The following is an 8,775-nucleotide window of genomic DNA, read 5'->3' on the forward strand; positions in this document are numbered from 1 at the left end:
GGAAGAAGATGGGCAGCATGACAGACAGAAAACAGCACAATAGAATACAACAGAGCAATACTCTAGAAACTATTACTGTAATTGGAGGAGAAATAACAGGGTTTTTTACTTGCCATATTGTTGCATTTTGCAGTGTGGGCTGTGAAACACCTCACTGCAAGTTCTAACCTTTGCAATGCTTCTGAACCTATTTGGAATTGGTGCCCTTTTGATCAGAAACTGTACCTGAATGTTTTTTCTACTGAAGTAAATTTTATATATACCAAATTTATATAGCGCTTTTGAGCTGAAAACCACTTCAAAGAAGAGAAGAGAAGAAACAATTGATCCAATGATGCAATTGAAGAAAAGGCTAGAAAATGTCAATTTAGAATTGAGAAGTAATCATTGTAAATTTGATCCAACTCCCATCACATGGTCTATTCCAGTTGAAATCCATACACCCCCAGATGGAAGAAATGATCTTAATCTTCCACACAAGGAGTGTGAATTTCAAATGGGGTTACCTTACTGACTCTGTTTGATATCAACACTCCCTGTATGGGAGATGTCTTGGTTATGACCCATAGGGCGTGTATGGGTTTCAAATTGAATAGCCCAATATTACCCCCATTTTGACCAAGTTATACTGCAAATGAAAGTAGTAACATTTAGTCATGAAACATGTACATATTGACGTTTAATCCTGGGGGTACTCAAGTTCGGTTTGGGTATCTTGGTACCTTAGCTTACCTTAATAGAGAGGTTTTTTTAAATTTACCCCAAAAAGGGGTCATTGCCAGATGGTGAAAAATGTGATCCATGTTAGCGGCACATCCCTATTGTAGTATAATTCTCATACCAAATTACCATCATAATATAAACCACAATTTATTGCAAGTCCAAATTTCTTTGAGGGATCAAAACTGTTGATATGATTGTTAACAATGTTTTTCAGCTTTAAAATGACACCTTACTTGCTGAAATCAGATACAGCAAAAATGTTTTATGAGGCAAAACAAGCTTTAATTTCGTTTTATTTTCTTTATATTTTCTCATCTTTTTTCATTGTTATCTGCTAATGAAGCCAGCCACAAAGTGGTCGGTTTTGATGGATCACAAATGTCTGAGGACAAATGCATTAAAATGAGTACAAATAAGCCTAGTATTGGTTCAGTGGTTCTTGAGATAGCTCTTGATATATTGAGAAAATATCTCAAAACTTTGTTTTTTTATTTTGAAGCCTATGCATGTAAAGCATTAAATAATTGATATGGTAACTAATTTATTGAGGCTTCGTGTGCTTCTGCAGGTCTACATACTGCCCCCTATTGATCCATTCTTTGTCTCACTTGTTTACTAATTATGAGAAGATAGCATGTGTTATGCCATGTGAATGCCAATGGCTGCTAGATGATGTACTGTTTGTCAAAGTGGTTATCATTTAATTCAGGATGTCTGCTATCTCCGTATCAATTCATTCACGTCATACTGGACGTAATTTAACTGCCATATCAGCTGTTCAGTGCCATATTTTTTTAATAATCTTTAGAAGGGTCAATAAAGATAATCATTCATATTTTTGCCTTGTCATCTTGTGTAATTTTTGAATTATTATCAAGACCAATAAAAAGTTCAGCTAACAATCTTTACTCATACAGAGTGGATGTTAGAAATATTGAAACAAAAATATCACAAAGGTAATGGGGAAACCTCCCATGTAGAACATATTTCCGAGCCCAATCCCATGATCTAGACAAAATTGGACCCTCCAGGACCTGGGCAATAGCAGGGACTTAACCGAGGTTTAGCCAGGGATGTAACAGCTCAATGTGTCCCCGATGTAATGCATCTCAAAGGGCCTGGGATCTACCTGGGACATTTTAAAAGAGTACTCTCAAAGTTACCGGCCAAACCTTTTAGAGCTTTAAATAGGAAATTGAGCCAGGACACATAAGGCCTATCGACATATTTCCGGCATTTACAGTTACAACAAGTTCAATAGTGATGCTTCAAACCAAGGAATTATGAATTGCAAATTATAATAATACATTGTATATTGATAAAAAGGTAATATTTGTTTAGGGACGTGTAGATTTTTACGTGTAATTTTACTCCAGTTCCTGGACATTTGTCCCGGCTGTAAGTTTGTAACTAACCATGCTAACGGAAAAGTTACAGAGTCTACGTTACCCACCCATCCCCACCCCGTGGGGTAATCACGCATATAAGGTATACGGGATGTGTACCTCTAACGGTCACTTTTTGCAACAAATCCCTAAACATGGGTCTTGATTTGAGAAAAAATGGTAAAAAAATTGTCAAATCAACCGTAAAAATATCCAACAAGGTCCCTATTTAAGAAATAAAATGGTCAAATCGGCCGTTATTAGGTAAAATAATCCTCAAATTTGGGTAGTCGCTTAAAAGTTCCTGTCAAAGTGTGAATCAAGCAACCCCCGCTCCTCCCATAGGATTCTTCTATGTCATCATAATCCACATTTAACTGATGTGACAGTCTGACTCAAAGTGGAACAGTTTGAGACCACTTTTATCAAAAGCGGAGCATGATGGAACAGGCAGATAGTACTTGAGTATCTTGCTAAACATGAAAACTTAACCTATTTGTGAGTGGGGTGTGTGCGATTGTAAAAGGTGTGAAACAGGGATACAGTCCTGTACAATTCCGATAAACTGGGGATACCCCTGCAAACAGTGATATCCCCGATTTTCTTACTATGCTAATGGGGCCTAATATAACCCCCCTAGAGGAACCAGGTGATAGAGCTTCTGCACTATGGTAGTCAGCCTTCAGCCTCGATGTCGGCGCGATGCGTCATTTCTTGGGAGGGTCATAGGATTAAATGACCATCCTTGGCAGTACTGTGTGATAGGCATTAAAACAAAAAGACTACAACACACAAGATGGCACCATGCAATAACTGCTTGCACACACCAATTTTCTCATAGAAGCACAAATGAATCATCTAATGAAGACCTGCATTCATTTATGAAAACCACCTCATTAATCATATCATCTGTAAATAGAACGTATATTTGAGTTCAAATAGAAAACCCTGGACACAGCTGATAAAAAGTGCTAACAGATGATAAGCAGATATGATAAGCAGATGATACCATGTTCAGTTTATTTAATGGAAAGTGTTAATGGAAAGCATCCAAAATGATTTTCATTATCTAAATCAATATATTATTGAAAAATAACACTTTGATGTTTTGCAAAAGTTCATTCTACAAATCGTTGAAAACTTGCTTGATTTATTGCATTGTTGTTTAATGAGTTATGTATGTTTTAAAGTGTTGTTGTTTCAGCCCTCTTTACAACATAACTCAAGAACCACAGGACCACATGCTTGTCACAAAAAATGGCGGAAAAGGGTTGAATTATGACCTGCTGGCATAGACGCCAGCTTTAGCAAAAGGGGTATTACCTTTTAAGGGTATTCTTAAACACTTGAGAACGTTTCTGCAATCTTATTGGTTCTTACCCAGCTTTACCCGTGTGATATGACACGATATCACACGGGTCAGCGTGTGTGCGTCAACGCGATATGCGTACTCGCTATTTGGACCAATCGGAGGTGCACAGCAACAACGAGACTGGTCGATTTTAAGCCCTAGGTAATTCCTTGCAAAATGTAGATTTAATTTGATTAAAATTTGAATGATATTTGTATTTGAATTGAAGTGTTTAAGAATGAGAATAAAGGTATTGTTTTTAGCAGCTGTCGTGCATCTATCGTCTCATATAACGGGCGACATCATTATTTTTATGTAAAACAACTTAAAATAATGATGTCGCCCGTGTTATATGAGACGATAGATGCACTCTAGGGGCTAAAACAATACCTGTATTCTCTAAATCTTCGACGTTTAGGGTTGTCATTTCAACCCATCTTCGATGTTAAGGTTCACTTATTTGCAGAGATGGTTCTGGGGATGGCTGGCCTACTCAGGTACACAAGTAATAAACCAAAACAATGAAAATGAATTTGTATGGCTCCAGTTTATTCTCTTTATTAGTAGGCCTACTCATGAAGTGAGAAAATTGTCATACACATTACACCATGTAGAGGTCCGTATTAGTGTCTTAAGCCATTTAGGGGGTAAAATTTGATAAATTTCTAATATCTTGACCCCCCGGGGTCAATGTTTACAGACCGAAGTGCCCATGATCTTTTGAAGTTTTGGGGCCAGACAACCCATCACTTCACACTCACAAGACATCCATACAGGCCTCTATTTAATAGGCAGGCTCTTGGGCCAAATGCCTTTAAAATTTGCAATGGCCCTGGATTCTTGTGAGCCATCAATATTTTCACCTATGAGCTTCATAAGAAAGACCTGAAGGGCCTGTAAATGTTAGCTTTCTGCACACCCTAAAACATACCCACACTCATTTGTACTTATAATACCAAGTTCTTTCTCTGATGATATCTGTGGCACAAAACATGAGGTCATTCTAGCCTCTAAGCTGATTCACCAATGTATCAGTATGCAGTCAATATGATAACACATGTGTCTATCTTGATAACAGTATCAGATATATCCATGGAAAATACCAAGCACTAGTCTAGTCTAGTCATACTATGTTAAAGAAAATTTCACATGCCTGACCAAAATCATTTTTTTGAATAGCTGTTTACTGTGTATTTGTTGCAACAAGGCAAGTTTACCTCTCATACCCGGCTCCCAGACTGAATCCTTTGTGCTGTCATTGTCATAGGAGTCGACAGGTTGTAAAATTTGGATTACAATATTTATCCACATTGTTTATGACGTATGAAATAATTGTAAAATTTACTAAAAATCTTATAATAACCATGTCTTGCATTTAGTAAGTAGCTTTACTAGCTTGTACTTAAGCTTATGTTATGCATTAAAGATAATGCAATGCTCAACATTGTGGATTGGTATAGAATGGCATACACACCTCTGGGCACAGCACTTACACAAACTGCATTTTCCATATAGCATGACTGACCCATGCTTTTGTAAATTTATGCTTTTCTGTAAGATTTTAAACATAAAATGCCCAGCTGGACTGGCCATAAAGTTCAACTGGAGATAAGATAGCATTTCAAATGGAATAAGCCAATTTAGTTTTAGGCCTTGCTTGTTGTGGAAGCTTGTCATCTGTTGAGGGTGGAAGTTGTTTATGCATTTAGTAATGAGTTTATCACTGGTACTGTTTGAGATACAAATAAGATCTGATAAAGTCTCATCCTAATGACTTCGCTACATATCAGGCACGCGACTGGAAAACCACCGCAAACACCAGCCATCAGAATTTGCCCTACTGGACCAACAAAAGATAACTGATAACAATTGCGTACCAATACGTAAATCCATATCATATCAGGCACTATTTATATTTGGTGTTTTGTTGTTACCTTGTTTGTGTGACCATTCACACCTGATACTTGCAGAGAATTTCACATGCATTTTACTTTGGAATCAAGTTTAATTTTCCCCATGTTTGAGGTGTGGTTTTTGAATAAACTTAACTACCAGTGATAAGCCGTCATCAAAAATTTGATTTTAATGTGAAATAATTTTGGCTTCTTGTCCTTTGAAAGGAATTGATATATCTCAAACAAATGATCCCGGCAAATGATCAATCCTAGCTGCACAATTCATCTCCCATTGAAAAGTGTATTCTATCCCACAAATTGGGCAATTCCATTTAAAATTAATACTACCCCTGTTGAAGATTTTTTAACTATCTTGCACAAGGGGAGTATGAATTTCAAAGGGAATGAACACATTAGGCAGCTTTATTTGAATTTCATACACCATCTGAGAAAGATTCAATCTGAATCTTCCACAAAGGGATTCTCAAATGGAGCAGCCAATGTGTTCATTCCTTTTGAAATTCATACTCCCCCGTGGATGATGTTTCCAAAATCTTCCACAGGAGAAGTATGAATTTTAAGTGGAATAGCCCAATTTCTGGGTCATATACTCCCCTGTAGCAGATATTTCTAAAATCTTCCACAGAGGTAGTGTGGATTTTAAATGGAATAGCCCTATTACACACTCTCCAATTGTGTCAGTACCCCTTCCTAATAAGCCATTACAAAGATATCTATAACAATTATTGGTAAAAAAATACAAGACAGCCTTTGGATATATCCCATTGTGCATCTAAACTCCTCATACAAATTTATATCATTAGTGAATTCCACGTCACAAAACAAAATGAAAAATAGTGTGTGGAACCCCTTCTTTTTGAAAATGTCATGTTCTGTTTGTTAGTTTCAGTTTTCCTGTTTTTTTACAGCATATCAATTTCAATGCTTGTCACATATTGGTTTCACAAACATCCACAATTCAGCAATATATAATTACATTTAAATAAAGGTTCCACCAAAGTTACATTGGAATATATTGCAATATGTGCCAGAATTCTCACTGAAATCAATGCATTGTTTGATTAGTTACATCTATCATGTATAATTGCTTGTATTATTATGATGATGATGTACACAGATTATGCAGCCTCAAATGCTGCATTTAATGACAAATTCAATTTAGGCCCATACCCATCCCCCATTTTCAGTGAGTCCCCACCCCCATGGGATGTTGTTCCCCTCTTATATACTGTCTTAACAAACAAACGACAACATCATGTTTGTTTGCTGTTGTTGTTTTTTCTGCATATGTGCACAGTGATTTTCATCACTTCCGGTGTGCTTTTGTTTTGTTTTCCTAACACTTCTGTGGACTCTGGAATTGGCCATTTTTGGCCATCTAACTTTGCCTGTTTTTGTGCCTGCACTGGTTGTTGGTTTAACATGTCAGCTTATGTGCACAGTCATTGGTTTTCCATATCTTGTACTACTGCACTTTTGTATTCATATTGATCCCTGTTGTTTTTGCAGGTTTAATTAACCCTTCTGCGGGCCTTGGAATTGGTAATTTTTGGCTAAAGAAGTTGACCTACTTCTATGCCTACATTAGTTTGTTGTTTTTTATCTCCCTCTGCGTACCGTTTAGTCTGTATTTTACTTAATACCCACATCAAGTTGGTGTAGTTTGCTCTCTTTCCAGTTGTTCCTATAGTCAAGGTATATGCTCTTGTATTATTTATTGATCCTTGATGTGTTTTTGTCTTCGTTCTTTGGATTCACCATTACCCACTTATTTTTATCCCCCTATTATTCTAATTGTTTATTTTAATGGTTTCTTCTTTCATTTGTTTTGCCTTTTCAGATTAACCAGTGGGTGACTGCATCAACTGATTCTGATATTCAACAATCACTAGCATCTCAATCATGCTCATCTGTAAGTACACAGTTCTTTAACCCTAATAGACTTCTACATGCATAGAATGACCTTTGGGTGTGTTGGGTACAAAATCTCATGCTCCACACCTTGAGGTTAACTTTTGAGCTATGCATGTTGAATGGAGGTTATTGAACTTTGTCATCAGAATTGAGACCATATTGGCTCATAGTGAGTGTTGGTAGTTATCGGGATGTGGCGATATTGAGAGAGGAATTCAGCAGTGGTGCATCCCAAATTTGAACTTAATAACGATGATACTTCCGCTGTGGAGTGCAATTTTAGCTGACTCGATTGGACAATTTTTAGCAATGGAAATGAAAGCTAGTTTTCAAGTTCTGAAAAAAATTACAAAAACATTCAATACAATGGAAATCCAAGATGTTTATATTTTAAATATACACTATAATGTTGTCTTTCTGTCCTTCAGTACTGGTATATTGATATGAAGATGGGAATTGCTCCTCAAAAACATCATCTCAGGAGTTAAATGAGTTAGGGTTAGGTTTAGGGTTAGACTTAAATTAACTAACCTTGGTATTACCTGAGGTGATGTATTGGATGAGCAATTTCCTGTTTGCATTTGCAAGTCTGTATGGTCAATATCATCTATTCAAGATGACCTTATTATATGTCACTTATTTCCTGCAGCATGACCAAAAGGCAGAGAAAATATCTTACCCTTCCCAGAATCCTTTGCAACATGGCGCATCATTCACATTACTTTGTACAGGTTCCCAATTTGAGAAAAGACTGGTTAAACATGAGTCGATAGTCAAGAAACAAACGTATTTTACAAAATCTAGATGTGCTCTGTTTATTCTATTTGTTCATTTATATATTCTCGTTATTTTATTGAGGTACATTTTGTCATTTTTGTCGATCCATGTTGCACTAGATAGCAGATCAGTGCAGAAAATTAAAATGGGAAAATGCATTATGGGAAGTGTAAGATATCTTCTCTGGCCATAAGGGTACCTAGATTATGTAAACTTAAGATCTGGACATTATTATGGTTTGACAATATGCCCTCATAATAAAGGGTAGTTTTATTTCATCTATTTGTATTTTTGGTTTTATTAACAGTCTGGCTTATTAACAATTTTGCCCGTAGAGATAAACATAATTTTATGTCAGTATTATATGTATGAAGATTTAGGTTATTTTGGGCTGTAGGTATCTTATTGAACTACCACAAACAATCAACCTCTACTGTAATAAAACTATTTTTAATGTTCGCTTAATTTCTAACTGAAATATTTCTTAGCTACCTTTGTAGTAGGTTTCCATGTAGAATCTTAGTAATATGGGCTCATTCCATTTAAATACACACATTAGGCAGCTCCATTTTAATTTCATACACCCACTGTCTTCCACATAGAGCGAGTGAGTTTCAAATAGAGTTGGTCAATGTGCTAATTCCATTTGAAATTTCCTTGTGGAAGATATTCCCAAAATCTTCCACAGGGGAAGTTTGGATTTTAAATA

General features: G+C 36.3%; 1 protein-coding gene across 1 annotated transcript in view; it reads left to right on the forward strand.

The window, feature by feature from the left end:
* Positions 1-7,581, forward strand: part of LOC140143615 (uncharacterized) — a 45,178-nt gene extending 37,597 nt beyond the window's left edge. Inside the window, exon 9 of the mRNA XM_072165429.1 lies at positions 7,216-7,581. The gene's annotated coding sequence lies outside the window, so the exon portion shown is untranslated. The remainder of the gene's footprint in view (positions 1-7,215) is intronic.
* Positions 7,582-8,775: the final 1,194 nt, after the last annotated feature.

Source organism: Amphiura filiformis, unplaced genomic scaffold, assembly GCF_039555335.1.
Source record: "Amphiura filiformis unplaced genomic scaffold, Afil_fr2py scaffold_24, whole genome shotgun sequence".
Taxonomy (NCBI): Eukaryota; Metazoa; Echinodermata; class Ophiuroidea; order Amphilepidida; family Amphiuridae; genus Amphiura; species Amphiura filiformis.